Raw genomic sequence first — 22,070 nt, 5'->3', positions numbered from 1 at the left:
ATATGTATATATATATATATATATTTTTTTTTTTTTTAGCAGAGATGGGATTTCACCAAGTTGGCCAGGCTGGTCTTGAACTCCTGACCTCAAATGATCCGCCCGCCTTGGCCTCCCAAAGTGTTGGGATTACAGGGGTGAGCCACCCTGCCCGGCCTATCTGTGGTATTTCTAGTGTGATGTCTAGAACTTCATATACTTTTTTGGATTACTTTAATTGTAAGGCTGTATCCAAACTGATGAAATGCTCTCAGAGGTAACTATCTGGAGAGGTGACTTCACTGATGCATTAAAAGAAATGACTGGCATGGAATAAGGATTAAAATATATTAATCCAAAACATTTAAAATTGCATTAATGTTACAACAGCCTAAAGCAAAACTAATGAATCACATAAAAAATTTCCCACGCTGTTGTTCTTAGTAGTTTACATTGTGCTACATACTTTTGCATGCATATGCATACAACTTCTATTCTGTTTTTAAACTTTGCATTACATATACATTCTTCCATATTATATGATCTTCATAAAACTTGTCAGTTAAATGGCTGCATTAAAAAGCATGCGGTTCATGGACCATTATGCTGTTCCCTCATTCCTTTTGTTATTAATGGAATATAGCAAAGAATATCTGCCGTACTATTATTTATTTGTCAAGAATAGGGCCAGGCATGGTGGCTCAGGTCTGTAATCCCAGCACTTTGGGAGGCCGAGGCAGGCGGATCTCTTGAGGTCAGGAGTTCGTGACCAGCCTGGGCAACGTGGGGAAACCTAAATGTCTCTACTAAACATGTCTCTACTAAAAATACAAAAATTAGTGGGGCGTCGTGGTGCACACCTGTGGTCCCAGCTACTCCAGAGGCTCAGGTGAGAGTATCACCAGAGCCCAGGAAGTTGAGGCTGCAGAGGCGTGGTCACACTACTGCACTCAAGCCTGGGCGACAGAGGGCGACCCTGTCAAAAAAAAAAAAAAAAAAAAAAAAAAAAAAATTCCTAGCAGTACAGTTACAAGGTCAAAGGATAAGGCACACATTTAAAAAGAAATTTTCTTTCTCCTCCTGAGATAACTAAATACAGCAGTGTATGACCAACCCTTCATACATTACTCTCCAAGGTTTATCTTGTTAATCCTTTCAGATGTTATCATCTCCCTATCCTTGGCTGCACCTGAAAAGAGCGGGAGCCGGCAGGTAACCCGATCGCCTCCCCCAGGTGAGTCCCCGATGGAGGTGTCAACTACAAGACCAGGAGCAGAGCACTCCTGGGGCTTTGCTGGAACCATTGGCGTGGGAATGCTGTCTCTTCCCTCCCCCGAGAGACGCCAGATTCCCAGCGGGCAGCGGATTCGGTTCTAACCTTCCTCGCCCCAGCCTCTAGGAGCGCTCTGCACGCAGTGGGCGTCTAATAAATGCAGTCGGCCCTGCTTGGACAAAAGCTCTCCTTAAGTGGACCGGACACTATGCTCCTCCAGGTGCCAGAGTTGTCGCCCCCGCTGCCACTTTGCTCCCTGCCCGCGTTCCGCGTGAGACCCTCGGCGGCACCTCACCCACTCCCTGACGGCCGGTGCCAGCCCAGGGCACCCTGGGTACCCTGCGCGCGCCCGCTGGCCCCGCCCGGCCCCAACGGCCCCAACTCCCGTCTCCTCCCAGCCCCCCGGAGCCGACCAGTGGTGGCGGCAGCCCCAGGTCCCGGGTCCCTCAGACAAAAGGGCGGGTGGAGGAGGAGTAGCCGAGCCCAGAGTCCTGCTCCGGCGCCGCCGAGCACCGCCCGCCTCAGCCGACCAGCCCGGTCGGCTACTGGGCGTAGCCTAGAGGAGAGGAGGGAAAGGCCGCAGAGGCCGCAAGGAGACGGCTGGGGCGCCAGCGGCCGGCTGCCGCCTAGTTGTGCTGCCCGGACCAAGGAAGAAGTGGGAGGAGCGGGGAGCTCAGCGTCCGGCGTCCTCAGCGGCTCAGGACGACGACGCTCGCCACATCCGGGACCCTCCGGCCGTGGCGGTCGCAGCACCGGCAGCTCGGGCCTCAGCCCCTGCCTCTGTGGTGACTCCGCCGCGCTTCGACGTTGCCCCTGTCCCCGTCCCGCCCGCCGCCCCCGCCAACCCCGCCGCCGGGGACATGTCCAACCCCTGAAGCCGGAGGAACGGGCCAGTCAAACTGCGCCCGACAGGTGATGGGGAGCGCCGGCCGGGCTGGGCAGCCGCCGGGTGGGCGAGCTGGCGCGGGGTGCCTGTTGACTTGGGAAGGGCCAGGATCGCGATCAGTGGTGAGTTGGGGGTCGGAGGAGTAGGAAGGCCTAGTTCAGGGAGAGTAATTGGAAAGCCACTCGCTCTGGTTTGGACATTCTTTAAAAAGCCGAGGATGACTCGGGGAGGCGGGGTAGTCTTTTGTGGAGGGGAGGATACACCCGTTCGCATCGCAGCGGATTTCGGGCCGAAAAGTCTTGGTCAAGGAGCCCGACGCTGCCTCCCGGGGCTCGGGGAGCAGTAGCCCCTGGGCTACGGCCCAGGTGGGCTCGTGAAGGGGATTATTGAATCCGGTTGCTGACTGCGCGCAGTAAACACTCCTTAAAGATGGAGCGCTTAACGGGAGGGTGTACGTGTGTGTTCCCGGGTTGTTACCTTGCACACCCACTTATGCCCGCTTGCAAAACCTTTACTCCCCGCTTCCGGCCACCGTTGCCGGGGCCGCACACCTTAAACTCAGGTCTCTCTGAGGAGAGGAGACTGAGGTTGACTTTTCCCGTGTGCCTGTCTGATCCGACGGCTCGGACTCATTGTGCACTGTGTTTTGGAAGTGTCTGATTGTAGGGTGGCATGTTTGGGGTTGTACCTTGTAGGCCGCAGAACTTGTGTCACTTCTAACTCCAGACCTGCTTTAAAAACACACTTTTGGAGGCGGGTAGGGAGTGCTTTTCTAACTATGTGCTCATACAAACTTTAGAGCAAACTTTCTCTTACTCTCCCCACCCTCCCCCTTCCTTTTTCTAAATGGAAAATAATGTCCGGAGGGGTTGCTAGATAGAAGACTACACTTACAAAGTGTTTATGATTCCAGGTGCATGAAATCTTTAACATTACAGGTACATTTTTGCTTACAGTGCCATTTTTGGTATTCTTACATGGACATATCACCCCCATTTTAGGAAAACTTGTATTTGGTTTGAAAAGGAATTGAAATCACGACCTTATCCTACCTTCACCATTTACCCCTGATAAATTGTCCACGTTTATATTCCGATGAGTGGTGAGAAAGATAATTTTCCGTAGAGGATTTGTGTGTGCGTGCACGTGTACGAATAAACTGTAATTATGTTTGCCCACACTAGACTTTGAGATTTATTTGAGCTAATTTTGTAGTTGAATGCCTGTGTGTCACATCCCAGTACAGCTAGATGAAAACTTGCAGTGAATTTGGTATTTGAGAATTTATCTCGAATGTCTGTTGGCTGCAATTTAAATAATATACGACTTTCATGACAGTTTTGCTTTCCCTAGGGAAAAATGCAGGCAATCATTAACTGAGTGGTTCTTAGTGGAAAACCTGGATTGGAGGATAGATACTTCTATTTCCCCCCACTCCCCCCCATTCAATGTCCTTATATTGGGAGAAGTCAATGGAAACCTTTTTAGGGGATCTTTGTTGCTTTAGAGTTTATCTGTTGCTATCTGGAATCAGTGATCGTCGAAAGAACATGCGATCCCAGGTGTGCAGAAAGCATCAGAAATAAGCTGTTTGCATTTACATCCCTCTAGGCTATATAGAGAAAATGAGGGAAAAAATAGGGATTTTGATTTTCTGCAGATAAAATGAGTTGAGGTTTTAAGTATGACTCAGTAGATCTTAAAGTGTTTATCTGTGGTTTCCGTACTGCCTATGATACATTATAAAAATTTATAAGTAAAGTTTGTTAAGAGGAAAGATTATGCTTATATTTTAGGGGAAGAGGGAATATTGAACTACATTTATAGAGTGATTTTGTTTCAGGTTTTTCTGAGGATTTTTAAAATACCCTGTGTCCACTTAATAGTAAAAACAGTTTGAGGTACTCTGAGTTTCTTACAACTATTTGTCTCTGAATAGTTTTCTCTTAAAATTTGACAAATGTTAAAAACATTGTCCTTCCTCCTTTGGTTATAGTGGAGTCTTCTGTTTTGCCAGGAAAGCGAACATTTTTTTTTTCTTTTTTGTTCATCATTTACAAATTAGATGGTATATATTTTAGCAAATAGATCTCAAGAGCTGGATTTAATTAGCAGCTTTTTAGGACATAAACATTAAAGGTTAGATGGAAAAGATTGTTTTGACTGACTGGATAAATGACAGGGCTGTGTTTGATGTGCGTCCAGGAATTGGTCTGGAGCTGGTGCCCAACTTCTCAGTCCATCTTGAGAAGCCAAATAAAATATTTAACCTAGGCCTCATTTTGTTTAAAAAAAAAAAAAAGTTGATTCTTTGTTAAGACCTTAAGAAATGTTTGGCATACCTTTAGACTAAGTGTTTAACAGTTCATTTAGACCTGGGTTCCCTAATAGAGGAAAAAAAATCACTTAAAAAAAGACAGATCCCACAGTGAATTTATATTTGGTTTACAATACACTTGGGCTGTAAGATGTTTTAAAATTATTGTTCTTTGCTTTAAGTTAATACCATATTAGTATTTTAAATTTATAGAGTACCTTTGATTTCAATATGCTGTATAAATTTTAGTTACTTGGTAATAACCTTATTGCGGAATTGCCTTTTTACTGAAAGGTATAAACATTTCTTGCATGGTCACACACACACACACACTCACTCACACACTCACACACTCATACACTGTCTTTCTGAAGAAGAGGAAATATTTGAACCATGAGAGCTCTGCCCACAATTGATATTAGACCTTTCCACATATTATTCTTAAAACCACAGTCAGTGAATTGTTTGGTATTTGTCAATGCTAAGAAGGTGGGACTAATTTAATAATTTGATCCCAAATTTTAGATTCCTCAGGCAATTGGGGGTTAGAATCCAATTTCATCCATCAAGCTACTTCTGTTCTTTGTGACACATTAACATATGATCGTTAAAATGGGCTGTATGGTAACACTATCAACTTCAACTAATATTTCTAGAACAAATTGATTATAAAGTGTATAATTTCTATATCATTATACCTATATGACTGTCAGATACAGGCTTTTCTTACAATGGTTTGGATAGAAAAATATTCTTTACAGTAAAAACTTTAGGATAATTTTCAGACCATTATTGTTTTTGAAAACCAAAGGCTGCAAAAAGCAGTTTAGTGTAATTTCTAATATTTTAAATTCTTAGGTATGGAGAAGTAGAATAAGATTACTCCTTCAGTACATTTATTTCAGACCTTTTTATAAATTTAATGTTTTTGTGTGCTGCTTCTCATATTATTAATTTCAAAGCCCTTGGCAGTAAGGAGGTTAACCTTGTCTATAATGTAAGGAAATTTAACTTTAAAAATTTCCCTTTATATATGCTAGCGTCTTAATCTTGTTTCACTACATATTTTATTAATTCAAGGCCTTAAAAATTATGGCTTTATTCTATTACACAGGTTTTTAAGTATGCCTATACACCATAATGACGTTATTTATTTATTTATTTATTTGAGATGGAGTTTCACTCTTGGCTGGAGTGCAATGGCGCGATCTCAGCTCACTGCAACCTGTGCCTCCCGGGTTCAAGCGATTCTCCTGCCTCAGCCTCCCGAGTTGCTGGGACTACAGGCGCATGGCGCCACGCCTGGCTAATTTTTTGTATTTTTAGTAGAGATGGGGTTTCACCATGTTAGCCAGGATGGTCTCTATCTCCTGACCTCGTGATCCGCCAGCCTCGGCCTCCCAAAATGCTGGGATTACAGGCGTGAGCCACCACGCCCAGCCAAGAAATTTTTTTAAATGCCAAGTTCTCTAGCCACCTTGTATTTACCACTAGATGTCTCACTAACTTCAGGAAACCTGATAGCTTTTGACCACGTTAGAGTAACTTGGCTCTCAAGTTAACTTTTTGTAGAATAGTATAATCAGGTTAAGTTGAAACCTATCTTTCTTTAGTCTTCCAATATAATTATAGGAACCTTTTTGGTTAAACCATTGTTCCATGTTTACGTTATTATGATTATGTAAATATCCATAGTTGGGTCACATGGGTACAAGAATTATATTTTCTTTCTTGACAGCTTTTGTTTTTTCTGAAATTAGTAGCTACTTTTCCCTTTTGTTTAGTTTTCTATTCCTCTCCTAGCTAGAAATGAGAAATTACATGTCATAATCCTCAAACTCTCCTAAAGAACTAAAGATCTTTTCTCCATATATTCAGTTCTGTCAGTATTCCTTTGGCTTTGTTTCTTCTTGGAGATACCCCTCCTGGGGGTCTGTGTTCTCTTTCTTCATTCTGGCGTAATGGTTCTCTAAGACCTGCTGTGCAGTTGTCCTGGGACTTGCCTTTATTGTTATGTTGGCAATTTCCTTTGTCTCTTCTGGATTTAGTGACTTCCTATTTTTTGTTTACTCTCCTGATTTGGTGAACTCTATCTTCTGTTGTCATTTTGAGAAATAATACAAAGATGGGAAGAAAGTTTAGATCTTATCAGAAAATATACTTTGATTTCTTATCTGTTGGTATGGTTCGAGTACAGGCTTCTAGATGAAATAGCACTTTATCTCCAAATGTTGAATACATTGCTCCGTTATCTTCTAGATTTAGATCCGAACTGTTGAGTAGAAATATAATGTAAGCCACAAATGGGAGCTCATCTGTAATTTTAAATTTCCTAGTATCTACATTAAGATAAGTAAAAAGAAACAGATGACGTTAAGCATAATAAACTGGGCTTGCACTTGTAATCCAGCTACTCGGGAGGCTGAGGTGAGAGGATAACTTGAGGCCGGCAGTTTGTGACCACACTGGGCAACATAGTGAGACCCATAATATAATATATTATGCATAATAAGCATAATTTATTATGCTTAAAATGAAGCATAATTTATTTAATTCAATATGTCAAAAATATTTTCTACATGGCAGTATAAAAATATTGAGCTACTTACATATTTATGTATATATACATATTTACTATGTCTTTGAAAAATCAGTGGTTTTCTCATTTTGTGTTAAGAAAAAATCAGTGTTTTCTTTTGCAGCTTGCCTCAATGTGGACTAGCCACATTTGAAGTACTCAAAGGTCCCATGTGGTTGGTGGATACCATTTTGGACAGTGTAGGTTCAGAGTATTGCTGATGGCATCCTGATTTTGGTCTGTCATGAGTGTTGTTTTCCACTGGAAGTTTCTTTATTCGTCTGTCGCTTGTTATTTTCCTTTAAAAAAATTGTAGCCCCCCTAGTGGGTATGAAGTTGTACCTCATCATGGTTTGGAAGTGCATTTCCCTCATGACTAATGATGTTGAACATCTTTGCATGTGCTTATTATGTTTTATCTTATGGTTAATATTAATTGGCTACCAGAGGCTTCTCTCTTGCTTGTGTCTGAGGTCATTTTGCAAAATCCTTGCCTTTAATTGGCTAAGTGTACAAACAAAAGTCTAATAATTAAATTTTAGCCCAAAATCCTGAGTATATATATTATACTTAGGTCTATATGGTAACATTATATTCACCTATAGAGGTTGCCATCTACCCCCTCAACAAAACATGCTGAAACTTGTTTATAAATCATGTATTTGTTAGTGAAGTCAAAGTTTTAATAGAAGCTAATAGAGCCCTCTATTTAACTTTCAATTATAAAAGTCTTTACTTTTTCTTTTACGTGGCCATGTATGTTATATTACATGAGATTTCATTAAAGTGAGAGCATGTACTTCTCTGTGTATAAGAAAAGGTAATATTTCTGATTAATTTCTGGCCCAGGAATATTTGGACAGAATGTTTGTGACATGTACACTTAAATAATACATTTCATAATTTTGAGTAATTCAGAGTTAGGCTGTCTTCTAGAAGGTCCATAATTAGCAATTTCTTATTATGGTTTAATGTAGAGCTTCCCAACCTTTTCATTTCATGGTACACATAAAAAATATTATGGCACACTGGACTAAACAGGTGAAGTTGCTTAAGCCAGTGGTGCATTGCTCTGAGGACTGAGGTAATCAATATATGTATTTCAGCATACCTGTAAACCAGGCTTACTAGTTGGACAACTGGTTTAATGTGACTTTAAAAAAAATGTTTGGTTTGGGTAATTCAGCTACTTAATTACTGGATTCTGGCTCTGGAATTACATGCCAGTAGATATATACCAAGATAGGTCGGGTAGGTGTATTTGAAAATTGGTACATGCATACTGAACAATATTTTAGTTCATATCTTTTCATTTGCAAGCAACAGAGACCAAGTTCAAATCGGCTTAATTTTTAAAAAGGGAATGTACTGATTTGCATAATGAAAAGCCCGGGGGTGGGCATTTTTTAGGCATAGCTAGATCCCGGGGCTCAAGTGTACCTTCCCTGTTCCTTATTTGAAAGCTTTAGTCCTTACTTCAGTGGTTTAGGCTTTTCTCTATACTAGGTGAATTTTTCTGATATTGCTAATTTATTGAATTAGCAATACTTTAGACTAAAACTTTGACCTCTTAATGTCATTGAAATAGAGCTAGGATTCTACTGACATCATTATGTTATTATATTATCTTTTTGCATGAGTTGATGCCATGTTACTAATTGGCTGTGGTAGAGCCTTTACGTACTTGCAGGTATATCCACAGACAAGTACAGTAATGCTTTTCCCTGCACTGCTTGTCTGCAGGAGGTGAAGTGAAATCTGCAAGAGTCCTGCTCGTTCAAGGCCTGCATACAGGAAAGAAGCAGGGGAAAAGCGTTACAAACAGCTTTTGTTCTACAGCATTTTAAAATATAACAGGTAGGTCAGATTTTTGGTCTGGCAGCCTTGACACTATCCCTTGAAAGTAGGTCATGTCATTGAAATGTATTTAAAATGTGACTGTGATAAAAGTTGTTTTTTTTTTTTTTTTTTGAGATGGGGTCTCGCTCTGTCTCCCAGTCTAGAGTGCAGTGGCGCGATCTCGGCTCACTGCAAGCTCCGCCTCCCGGGTTCACGCCATTCTCCTGCCTCAGCCTCCCGAGTAGCTAAGACTACAGGCGCCCGCCACCACGCCTGGCTAATTATTTTTTTATTTTTTATTTTTAGTAGAGATGGGATTTCACCGTGTTAGCCAGGATGGCTCGATCTCCTGACCTCGTGATACGCCCGCCTCAGCCTCCCAAAGTGCTGGGATTACAGGCGTGAGCCACTGTGCCCTGCCATGATAAAAGTTTTTAAGATTCTTTTTCTTGGAAACAAGTTATTTAATAAACTCGCTTAGTGTTATTAGATACTAGCTACCAAAATAGCCTTTTTACTAACTAGAATTATATCCCAGCTTGAGAGTGGCAGATGTGATAAAAATATACTAAAATTGTTTTTAAAAATTTTACTTTCAAGATTTTTAAAAACTTTATATTCAATCCTGTGGATTAACTCATGTATTTTGCATAATCTAGCCAGGCTCTGAAGCATATTTGTAACTTTAGGGTATAAAAAGAACAAAAGAAAAATTTTACGCCCACTGCCTTATAACTACCAACATACTTATGCAGCCATTTTCATTTTTAGGTATATTGAAAAGTCTGATTCAGTTACAATCAGTGTATGGAATCACAAGAAGATCCATAAGAAACAAGGTGCTGGATTTCTCCGTTGTGTTCGTCTTTTTCCAGTGCCATCAACCACCTCAAAGACACTGGTTGTGAGTAGATACTACTGTTTTTCAAATTATATATATATGTGTGTGTGTGTGTGTGTGTGTATGTGTGCATATACATATATACATGTAGTATATATGTATTCTCAAATATATGTGAATGATATATATATTTGAGTATGTTGGTAGGGGTTCAAACATAACTTCTTGTGTATGTCTGAAATATTGGTAAAAATTTCTGGTCTAAATTTATTTTGTAGACTTAAAAAAAATGAGACGTTTTAAATATGTGAAACTTACAGCTAAATGAGAGCTGATGTTTCATTTCCAGTTAATTTAAAAGTATTAAGAAATGATTGATATCTAGAATGGCAAAAAAAAAAAGGTGTCAGAATGTATATACCTTTTAAAATTTCTTAGTACCCTTTTCTGGTTGTGGTGGATTTGTGGACAAAATGTTTTTATTTAGGTGATTGGAGTCTTTAAGGTGGCAGTTAAAGAGCAATTACGAAGGGATAAGAATGGTATAATATATAAAACTGCTGTGACAAAATTAAAAGTTAAAGAAAGATTAAACATTATTTTGAGTGTACGACGGCTCTATGAACTACTTAACTGTAGCTCAGTTTGTCACCAACCTGGGCGTTTAGAAGATTAGACCAAGATCAAGACATTAGAAGTGGTTTTCATAATGGATTTATAAGGTGACTTAGCATAACCAGGTGACGGTCTTTTGGGTGGGTCTTTCCATTGGAACATAAATGGGAATTCCTTTTTCAACAGGTTTTTTGTGTGTGTGTTTGTTTCTATAGAATTCTTGTGTATATAATGTAAAAAATACTGTTAGTCTTCGTAATGGGATTTTAGCCCAGATGCATATGCTAAACAAACTCACATAAGAGCTAAAGAAATTAATAAACAAAAAAGGAGTAAATTTAGCATTGAATGTTAAATATATTAAGAGATTGTCTCTTTTAATGTAGTATGATACCACAGCATAGGTATATATTGACCTTGTAAAAAAGAAAAAGGCAGAAAACTGAGCTAGAAGTTCTTAGTCCAAGGTATTTAAAGGCATCTGAGAAGTTCTTGTATTTCTGGGCTGACAGGGTAACCAACAGGAGAGAAAGGAAACGAGTTGCATATAAAAATGAACTGTTTTCTTACTCAGCAAACTGAAAAATTATAGGTCAAATGTCTGACATTATCCCTAGTTCAATTTAGCCAACGTTTATTGAAGACTTAATGTGCTACTGTTCTGAACCCTGGCTGTATAAAGGAGAAAGAGGCATGAACCCTGTCCTCTGAGAAGGAAGGGCAAAGGCCTGCTGGCAAAGGGAGCATGCCGCATTGGAAGGACTGAATAGGAGAGGAGTTGCTCTGTAGAATCCACTGTATAGCCAACTTAGCAGCACCCATTTATTTTGCAAAGAGAAAAGTGTCTGTATTTTTGGTTGGATAACCAGGGACTGTAGTTTAGGGGCATGGATTTTTCTTTGTGTTTCTTGTGACTGTTTCATTGTATTAATTTATTTGACTTTTTTGATGTGCAGTAATACTGAATTTATCAAATATTTATTGAGCACCTACCTGATGCAATGTTCTACTGGGTTGGAGTGGAAAATACAAAGACTACGATATGGTCTCCTCCTTTTATCAATTCACAAATAAGTAGACAGATGGCATACGGTTGTAAAAGTATTCAGCTATAAGTACTGTAATCAAAGTAAAACCAGCATGCTTTGGGTGACATTGCTCCTTACTGTAACTTTCAGGGTCAGGCCAGTGTTATATCTCTTTTACAGATGAGGCATCTGAGAGAATAAATGAGTTGCTCCTGAATGAATTAGTGGCAGAACTGATGCAAACCCAGATTCTACAGTTTATTCTTGGCTTCTTATTAATACTTTTTTGTGTGCATGTCATTTGAAATGGTTAGTTAAAAAATAATAATGACAACTAACATTTGTTGACCATTTATGTGCCGGGCACTATGCTGCGAGTTTTGCATAATTATCTGATTTAATCCTTAAAAAATATGAGGATTCACATATTGCCATATGTGAGAAAACCAAGGCTGACGGATAAATTCCTTAAGACCAACAACTATTAAGACTCAGACTAAAGTGGTCTAAAAGTTTTGGAGAGAAAGTGACTGCATGTTGGCAATGTAGTACACCAGTGTTTCATGGTTTTTGAAATCTGAATTCTTTAAATGATAGGTTTGATTTCTAATGGATTGTGGACATTTATTGTCACTCTATAGATGTGAGAATCTCTGATACCAGCTAATGTTTTCATTGCTTTCTTTGTTGATTTCAGATAGATCAGAGGTTGGATTTATGCAAACTTGGGCCAAAGGACAGTTAGAAGACAGTAGGTAAGTGTGAATTTAAAGTTACATGAATTTTGGTTTCATTCAAACTGACCTAAAGTCTAAATACCTTTTAAATCAAAGTATGTTAACTGTAGCTTCATAGTGTTGGCCTGAATTAAATGAATCAGGTAAAATGTTACAGTGAATCCAGGATCCAGGTTAACTTAATTTTAAAAACTTGAATGTAAAAAAAAAGTGTCGTGAAGAACTGTTGATCCTTTAGGAAGTAATTCTTTCAAAGTATCCTAACATAGTAGAGCACTGAGTTCAGACTTTATAGATGTTATTAAAGTTTACTGAAAATAATTCTCAAACTAGTTTTTTTAGTAAGAAGACAACATTCTGTTGAACTTGTTTTAATGTTTAATGCTTTACAGCTTTAAAATCTATGCTAATTGAAAAAAACAGAATGAGCAATGGTAGTGTAACACCGGAAAAAGGGAGAAATTGTTACCTTACTCATGAGGCACTTAGTAGCCTTATATGGTATTTAGGTGTCTTGAATTGACCTGGAGGGAAAGGCTTCATATAAAATTTGCTGAGACCTTTCTTAAGAATCGATAGAGATTTGATCAAGATGCATAGTATGGAAGGACACTGTTCATCTTGGAGGCTTCTTGAATTAAAGAAGAAAAATGTGGCCGGGCACAGTGGCTCATGCCTGTAATCCCAGCACTTTGGGAGGCTGAGGCAGGTGGATCACCTGAGGTCAGGAGTTTGAGACCAGCCTGGCAAGCATGGTCTCATTGCCATGAGGCATGAGGGCATGCCTCATGAGGCATGGGGCACTCATTGCCCAGGCTGGAGTGCAATGGCATGATCTCGGCTCACCGCAACCTTCGCCTCCGAGGTTCAAGTGATTCTTCTGCCTCAGCATCCTGAGTAGCTGGGATTATAGGCATGTAGAGAAACCCCATCTCTACTAAAATACAAAAAATTTGCCGGGCATGGTGACAAGTACCTGTAATCCCAGCTACTCTGGAGGCTGAGGCAGGAGGATCGCTTGAACACGGGAGGCAGAGGCTGCAGTGAGCCGAGATCACACCATTGCACTCCAGCTGGGTGACAAGAGCAAGCCCCGTCTCAAAAAAAGAAAAATCCAATAGGACTGTCACACTTGATGATAAAGCAGAACTTAGAATAAGATTATTTTGTTATGAACCCATCATAGAGGTTTTAAATACTGAAGGTACTTGAAGGACTTCATTTCACAAGGCAGTGAATTGGGTTCATGGAGAACTACCAGGGTAGCCACATAGCAAAGTCCTACTCTGGTTATCTTAGGGAAGTATCTACACCAGCACTCCCCGGCCTTTTTGGCACCAGGCACCGGTTTCACAGAAAACAGTTTTTCCATAGACCAGGCTGGGGTGGATTTGGTTTCAGGATGATTCAAATGCATTACATTTATTGTGCACTTTATTATTATTACATTGTAATATATAATGAACTAATTATACAACTCACCATAATGTAGAATCAGTGGGAGCCCTGAGCTTGTTTTCCTGCAACTAGATGGTCCCATCTGTGGGTGATGGGAGACAGTGACAGATCATCAGGCATTAGATTCTCATAAGGAGCAGGCAACCTAGATCCCTTGTGTGTGTGGTTCACATTAGGGTTTGTGCTCCTATGAGAATCTGATGTCACCACTGATCTGACAGGAGGCGGAGCTCAGGCGGTAATGCTTACTCACCCATTACTCACTCCTGCTGTGCGGCCTGGTTCCTAACAGACCCTAGACCAATACCCCATCCATCTATGGCCTGGGAGTTGGGGATCCCTGATCTACACTACAGCATTACTGATAATTCCTGTCATTTAGATTGAGAAGGAAGCAAAAACAAAAAAAAACTCAAAAATAAATTCAGTCATAACAGTACTTTCACATATAAGTGTTCCTTCTGTATTTATTATGTTACATAATGCTTGCCAACTACTGTCTAGTAGTAACAAAATAGTTTTACTAGATGTGAATTTGCATTTATATAAATAGCAGACTTTGTTAGACATTAGAGATATACCTACTGGAGGTCAGGTACAGTGGCTGACACCTGTAATCCCAGCACTTTGGGAGGCCAAGGCAGGTAGATCACCTGAGGTCAGGAGTTCAAGACCAGCTTGACCAACATGGAGAAACCCCATCTCTACTGAAAATATAAAATTAGCCGGCGTGGTGGCACATGCCTATAATCCCAGCTACTCAGGATGCTGAGGCAGAAGAATCACTTGAACCTCGGAGGCGAAGGTTGCGGTGAGCCGAGATCATGCCATTGCACTCCAGCCTGGGCAACAAGAGTGAAACTCCGTCTCAAAAAAAAAAAAAAGAAGAAACAGAAAAAAGAAATATACCTACTGGAGTATACTACATAGAAAACAAATGTTTTACTCTTAAATATGTGTATATGTGTATATATATGTATTTATTTAAAGCTCTTGTGTGAATCTGCTGTTCATAATAGGACCATTAATAAGAGAGAGGGAGGCTGGACTCAAACATTATGATTCTTTAGTTCTGTCATTCAAAAACAGAATGAGTTCCAGTTCTTTCAGAATTAGCCCTCTAACAAATAATTGTAAGTAGGTATATATACTTTTTGGAAAATGGAGAAAAGAATACTAGAGGACTAGCTTTAAAAACTATATTCTCCTCTAGTATCTTTATATGCATAAATATGTATATAAAATGTATATATTTATGTCTTTAATTCCAGTGAAGATTAAATTTCTACTTTGCTTTCTTTCACTTACCATAATCGTTTTTAGTATTTATAATCTTTGTAATTAATGATATATATATAGATATCTATATATATATATATATTTTTTTTTTTTTTTTTTTTTGAGATGGAGTTTCACTCTTGTTGCCCAGGCTGGAGTACAATGGCGCGATCTTGGCTCACTGCAACCTCCACCTCCCAGGTTCCAGAGATTCTCCTGCCTCAGCCTCTCAAGTAGCTGGGATTAGAGGCATGCGCCACCATGCCTGGCTAATTTTTTTTTGTATTTTTAGTAGAGATAAGGTTTCTCCATGTTGGTCAGGCTGGTCTCCAACTCCCGACCTCAGGTGATCTGCCCGCCTCAGCCTCCCAAAGTGCTGGGATTACAGGCGTGAGTCAGTGTCCAGCCGTAATGATTTTTAAAGGATGAAGTATATGGATATATCACAACTTAATAATTAAAATTTTTTTTGCCATTATAACATTGAAACTTGCAAACATTTTTGTACACTTTGCTTTATTCTTTTTTAGAATCATTGCTGGTATGAAAAAAAAATCTCCCAAGTTGAGATAATTGATTCAAGGAGTACAAAGTTTTTTCCTTGTTTAAAACTGTGATGTCCCAGCTACATTGGGAGGCTGCGGTGGGAGGATCATTTGAGCACGGGAAATCTACTGTATTGGCATCGTTATCACTTGGATGTGTACCTTTTCTATGTATTTTTTTAAAAAATGAGATTATACTGAATTTTTAAAAACTGGTTTAAATTTATCATAAACACCTTTTTTTTTTGGCCCATAAATACATTTCTATAGCATTGTTACTTTTTTTTTTCCTACTTTGCATTAAGGCTTGCAAAATCTATAGCATTTTTAATGTTGTGTGATAGTCCATGGTGGGTATGTAATTCATTTAACCAGTTAATAGCTCTGCTATTAACACAGCATTCTGGAGATGTAAATTGAAGCCCATGAAATTCTTTAGTTTTGAATCTTACTATTATTCTAAACAAAGCTAATGAGAAAATACATTGTTTCTACTGTGATTGTATTTTGGTAAGCACTTCACTTATTTTATCTATTTAAAAACTGATGGATATAGTTGTCTAGCACAATTTTCATAATAATGTTTTGTTTACATTTGTTGAGTAGGTGTTTGTAGTGTTCTGTCCTCTAAATGGTACTTAATGTAAAGGAGCTCTGTGTTGAACTGATCCTTCAAAATATTCACAGAACTGGAAGATTTCAGAATTTTGAGACCCTTCTTTGAATGAAGGGTCATTAGATGTAATAATACTTTTTGTACTAACCTATTATTTAAGAAGTTGGATTATAGTCAAGTTTGACTGTACCTCTTTCTGTCTTTTGGGAGAGTTACTAGAATTAGAATTAAACAATACTGGAGCAGCAAAGAAGGACTTCAGTGATATCAATTAAGCTAACTTTCTCATTATTCAGATGGGGATTATCTAAACCTTGTTTATTAAGTGTTTTGTTCAAGTTTACAGTGCTAAACTGGTTACTAGAGCTTGCTCTAGAATTCACATCTCTTGCTTCTTCATTTTTTGTGGTGGTTTTATACTACTCTGGATAATAGTGTCCTGTTAAAATTCATGGAATCCAAGGATTGCTCTCTTGCTGGAATACCAGGATGGCCCTCTTGCTTGAAATACAGTATATATTTTTTTTCTTTTTTTGAGACGGAGTCTCGCTCTTTCACCAGGCCGGAGTGCAGTGGTGCAATTGCAGCTCACTGCAACCTCTGTCTCCCAGGTTCAGGTGATTCCCCTGCCTCAGCCTCCCCAATAGCTGGGACTACAGGCACAGGCCACCATGCCTGGCTACTTTTTGTATTTTAGTAGAGATGGGGTTTCACTATGTTGGCCAGGATGGTCTCGATCTCCTGACCTTGTTATCCACCTGCCTTGGCCTCCCAAAGTGCTGGGATTACAGGCGTGAGCCACCATGCCCGGCCCAATGTATTTTTTAGATGGTGAGATTATCAAGTATTAAACTTAATGTGGACTTTTCAAACTCCTTTGTACATGAATATACTCTTAATATGTTATGCCTCTTCTTAAGTACAATAGTGACTCTGCTATGCCCTGTTACTATGGTAAAGAAGGAATTAGGCTTCTTCCATGAACATGATGAAGTGTAGAAAACTTTAGAATTCTAATATTACTCCTAAAGGGAAAAATCTATGGGAAAAGAAATTATAAATTTTAGTAGAAACCAAAGAGGTCATTCTAAAGTATTAAAATAAGCTAAGCCAGATGTTTTCTAAAGATAGAAATTTTTGATTATAGTAATTCTTTCTAGTTGTATGAATCTTAGTAATATTTCTATCATTTCATAGTAAGTCTTCAGTCCAGGGACCAAATCGGCACAGGAGGACAAGTTGTGGACTGCAGTCATTTATTTGATAATGATTTACCAGACAAGTAAGCTAACATCACTGAAATCATTAGAGAAATATATAGATAATATCTATATAGAAATATATATATAGATAATATAATATATATCTATATATAATATATAGATATTATATAGATAATATATATAATATATAGATATTATATAGATAATATATAATATCTATATATAAGGCTCCCGCTGTCTTCATCCTCAGTGTGCCCGTGTTCTTGCTACCATCGCAGCTGAATGCAATGAAAGGCGGTCCTCTGAGAGGAGCAGGGTGGAGATGCTAAAGTGGATGCCCCCTCCCATTGCTGATAGATCCTCATCTGGCATGTGCTCCACCCACCCACCCCATTCTGTGCTCCCACATATCATAGCCCCATCACAGAAGATGCGACATGGAAAAAAAACACTGTGTCCACCTTAGTTCTTTTCTTAAATTTGGGCAGGGATCCAGGGTGTAGGTTAGGAGATTTTTAATTTGCCAGATTGTATACCTATGTTGTTAAATATACAGTGAATCTATGGTATGGTAGCAGTTTGTGGATAAACATTACTTGAGGTCCTAAATGCAGAAGGGAAAAAGCAACTTTTGTCAGATGCCTACTTTGCTTTCATTCATCTCTAATATTTTGGATGGGGAATCATCCAAAGCTTCTGACTGCATGAAGGTCAAGTGTGCCAGTGTGCAGCTGGGCTTCTTTTCCAGAATTAAAAGTATTTTGGATGGTGCTGAAGGTCAGCGGAAGAAGTAAAGATTGCAAGAAAGGAGAAACATGGGCTTGGGGAGATCCCAGAATTGGGGACAGAAGACCTGGCACTAGGCTACAGCACTTAGCACCTCTGATCTTGTTTTTCCTCACCTGTAAAAGGAGATTAACAATGCTTTTCTGCCCACCTCTTGGGGAGAAGGGAAGAATATAATTGGTTAAAAAAAAAGAAAAAAGAAAAAGAAAAAAGAAAAGAAAAAGTTTTGAAAAATAAGCAACACTGTCTTTATAGAAGTAGCCAAGCATTATTAATTATCCACCCCATATCGCTGGTAGATACCTGTATTCAAGCAGTCACATTTTAGAAGTCATGAAGTTGGTGCTAATAAACCTAATCTACAGAAAACCTCTTGAAAGCACTTGAGCATTTGTTCTGTGAATAGAAAGGTTTGAGATTCAGAGCAAGTTCAGAGTTGGATGGACTAAGAATGGAAAAGCCCTCCATTCCAATAGAAGAGCCAGGTAGCAATTTCTGGTTATGGCACCAGAAGCTCTCAGGCTTCAAATAAAACAGCATCACTTCTACTCTTATAAAACTGTAAAAACAAAAACAAAAACAAAACCGGATCTACATCTGTCCTAAAAGGCAGAGAGTACTTGAGACCTCATGGATATAAAACCAGCTTACAAACTACATTGCACTATATGAAGAAATTATCACTGGGGGCAAAGCACCAAGCAGAGAGCACAGTACACAGTGTGTGGATGTTAACGTTATTCCCTAGCCTTCCCATTTCTTTCTCTTGGTCCTTTATGCATATGGAACTGTTCCATTATTAAATTTTGTAATAATAACTGAGAACCTGACTCCCAGCAAGGGAGTCATTCAGAAGTTGAGGGAGTTGAAATCTGACTGAGTAAATAAAACAATTAAATCATTAGCTTAACATTTCATCAATTAGAAATAAAAATTTAAAAACAAATACTTAATGTAACAGTTTATCACCAGGCAATTTGGACTCACGACAATGTATGCTGTTAGACATGCAGTGTTGCAATGCAGCTTCACTGTCTTGCAGACAGCCTCAATGCTATTTTTAAATTGGCAGAGGCAGCAGGCCGTATGGCTAGGGAAGATCCTATAGATGAAAACACAAAACAATAAATTAGTGCTAAAGCGGTTACTTGAGTAGGTAAAGGAGGCAGCCAACGCTACCACAGGGCTGGGCACAGAGGTGTTACTGAGGCCTGTGGACTGGACACTTGGGTAGGAACCAGAAGGCCAATGGGAAGGAGGACACAGGTGCCCAAACGAAGGGTAAGCATGGCAGTGAGTATGGTATGCCTAGAATAAAGGTGGTTGGGATTAGAATTGGGTGACACTGATCAGTAGTTTAAATTCAGAGGTTATCTCTTCCCGACTCAAAAGTCTCGCTTTGGGCTGAAAGTATACAGGAAGAAGGTAGACTTCTAAGAAGAGTCTGAATAAGCCACCAACTTCTGAAGGCCCTTTCTCAATTTCTGTTGGGAGTAGGAAGTATTAGAAATTACTCTGGGCATTAAAAATAGCTCAGCTTAACCTGGATTGTGGGGTTAAAAAAAATAACGGAGATTGCATTGGCCAAATCTGGACAATTTGAGCATTCAAAAGAATAACAACAATAAGCTACAACATAATATATAAAAAATCCATGAAGAATGATATTTTAAAAGAGGGGGAGTTGTTCTTTAATGAAATAATGCTAGCTAATAAATGTAGAAGGAATGACAGAATTTTAAAAAGCGTCATTTGCAACCACCAATGTAATAAAAATAGATTCAGACAAAGATTATCACTGATGGACAGTTGGGTGAAAAGACATTTGAGAACAGGATCTTCACTGATCTCAAAGTACCACCCCACAGATTTTTTATTAATTACCAAAGGGAAAAGTAATCTTTTATTTTTTTATGAGACAAGGTCTCACTCTGTCACCTAGGCTGAAGTACAGTGGCAAAATCATAGCTAACTGCAGCCTCAACCCCCTGGGCTCAAGTGACCCTCCAAATTCAGCCCCCCAGGTAGATGGGACTATAGGCTTGCACCACCACCCCAGCTAATTTTAGTTTTTTATTTTTGTTATTTTTAGTAGAGACAGGGTTTCACCTTGTTGTTCAGGCTGGTCTAAAACTGGACTCAAGTGATTTGCCCATCTCGGCCTTCCAAAGTGCTGGGATTACAAGTGTGAGCCACCACACCCAGCAAAATAACTACAGTGGAGAGATCTGGAAGATCACCTTAAACAAGTGATCAAACTTAGCATTATGAGCCACCTGGGGTCACGAGGCAGGAAAGATACGTCACCTATGCAGTATTCTTCCCAAAGATGCTTAACTTGAATCTCATGTGGAAACAGAGAAATCCAGATTGTGGGACAACTTACAAGACAACTATCTTTGACTCTTAAAAAATGCCAATGTCATGAAAGATCAAAAAAAGTAGAGGCATGTTTTAGATTAAAGGAAATGAAGACATGACATGCAGTGCCTGATCTTTGACTGGATTCTGTAGTATTCTTTCATCTTTCTGGCATGTTTGAATTTTTTTCAAAATATAAATTTGGGCAAAAGAGATAACCAAGATAATTGATTAATTTATTGTTATGGCTTCTTGGGGGCAGTTTCAGAGAAATAAAAACAATCTCTGTAACTGGAATAAATTCTCAAGGTTAATCTTAAGCAGTATAGCATGGTCATTAAGAATACAGATTCCACAGCCAGACTAGGCTTAAATCCCAGCTCTGTGAATAATGTAAATTTGGGCAAATTGCTTAATCTCTGTTCCTTCGCCTTGTCATTATAATAGCACCTACCTCAAATGAGTTTTGAGGATTAAATGAATCCCTACCTGAAAAATGTCTGGCACACAGTGAGTGATCAATAAATGTTAACTACTATAAATATTACATTACAGAAGTTGTAGGGGGGCCTCTTCTGAGTCCTCTAATAGGATGACTTTGTTAGGGCCACATTAAGACTGTGGAAACAGAAGAGTATTCAATGGATACATGAAGTCTGTGATTTGGGGGTATGACGTATAGAGTTTTAGATTAAAACTGCATCCAATAAGTTGGCCTGATACATCTTTCAAACCTACAGAGGAATAATCACAAGTGACTCGTATTCCTTTGGGTCCAATAGAAGCCTCTGATCTTCACATAGATTGAATGTACCCAGAACCATAACCTAGCATTTTACTTATATAACAACCTTAACTCTGACACAAAGATGTTTCTTTTGTTTTGAGGCTGAGTCTCGCTCTGTTACACAGGTTGAGTGCAGTGGTGCAATCTCGGCTCACTGCAGCCTTTGTCTCCTGGGCTCAAGTGATCCTCCCGCCTCAGCCTCCTGAGTAGCTAGAACTACAGGTGCCTGCCACCACACCTGGCTCATTTTTGTATTTTTTGTAGAGATGGGGTTTCACCATGTTGCCCAGGCTGGTCTCAAACTCCTAAGCTCAAGCAACCCCCTCTCCTTGGCCTCCCAAAGTGCTGGGATTACAGGATGAGCCCAAAGGTTTTGTTATTCTTTTCCTGCCCCCAACTTTTGATTTTAAACATTTTCTCTTTTTTCCTTTAAGGCTTAGGATGGCTAGGAAGCATTTTCAAATGGTATAACGAACACCTGTATAACTTTCATCTGGAATCAACAGTAGCTAATACTTTGCCACATTTCCTTTCCATGTGTGTATGTTTATACATTTTCTGGACAAACCATTTGAGAGTCAGTTGCAGACATAATGACCCTTCACCATTAAATACTTCAGTGTGCAGCCCCTAAGAACCAATGCATTCTCCTCCATAACCAGAAGACTCTCATCACCCAATGGAACTTAATATTATCATTGCTTACTATGCATTCCATATACACATTTTCACAATTGTCCCAATCATAACATGGCTTTAAAAATTCAGAATCCAATCAAACATCAGACATTGCATTTTGTGTTCATGATTTTTTTTTTTTTGTAGAAAGACCTTTAATACTTCTGTTTACAAAATTCGGGCATACATTTCAGTTTCCTCTGAACCGTGCCCAAGGCTGTGTGCTCATCTCTGCCAGGGTGTCT

General features: G+C 39.3%; 1 protein-coding gene across 5 annotated transcripts in view; it reads left to right on the top strand.

The window, feature by feature from the left end:
* Nucleotides 1-22,070, top strand: part of LOC115934550 (WD repeat domain phosphoinositide-interacting protein 3-like) — a 56,343-nt gene that overhangs the window by 22,275 nt on the left and 11,998 nt on the right. Inside the window, exons 1-5 of one of the 5 annotated variants that reach the window (XM_055388619.2) lie at nt 1,967-2,164; nt 8,777-8,890; nt 9,644-9,776; nt 12,054-12,111; nt 17,188-17,272. The gene's annotated coding sequence lies outside the window, so the exon portion shown is untranslated. Of the gene's footprint in view, nt 1-1,062; nt 1,214-1,648; nt 2,261-8,776; nt 8,891-9,643; nt 9,777-12,053; nt 12,112-17,187; nt 17,273-22,070 lie in introns of those variants that run through there. The other 4 variants (XM_055388617.2, XM_055388615.2, XM_055388616.2 and 1 more) reach the window with 4 other exon arrangements.

The sequence above is a fragment of the Gorilla gorilla genome, chromosome 4 (assembly GCF_029281585.2).
Source record: "Gorilla gorilla gorilla isolate KB3781 chromosome 4, NHGRI_mGorGor1-v2.1_pri, whole genome shotgun sequence".
In the NCBI taxonomy this organism is placed as follows: Eukaryota; Metazoa; Chordata; class Mammalia; order Primates; family Hominidae; genus Gorilla; species Gorilla gorilla.
Note: the sequence above shows the minus strand (reverse complement) of the source record. Positions and strands in the feature narration are given on the sequence as shown.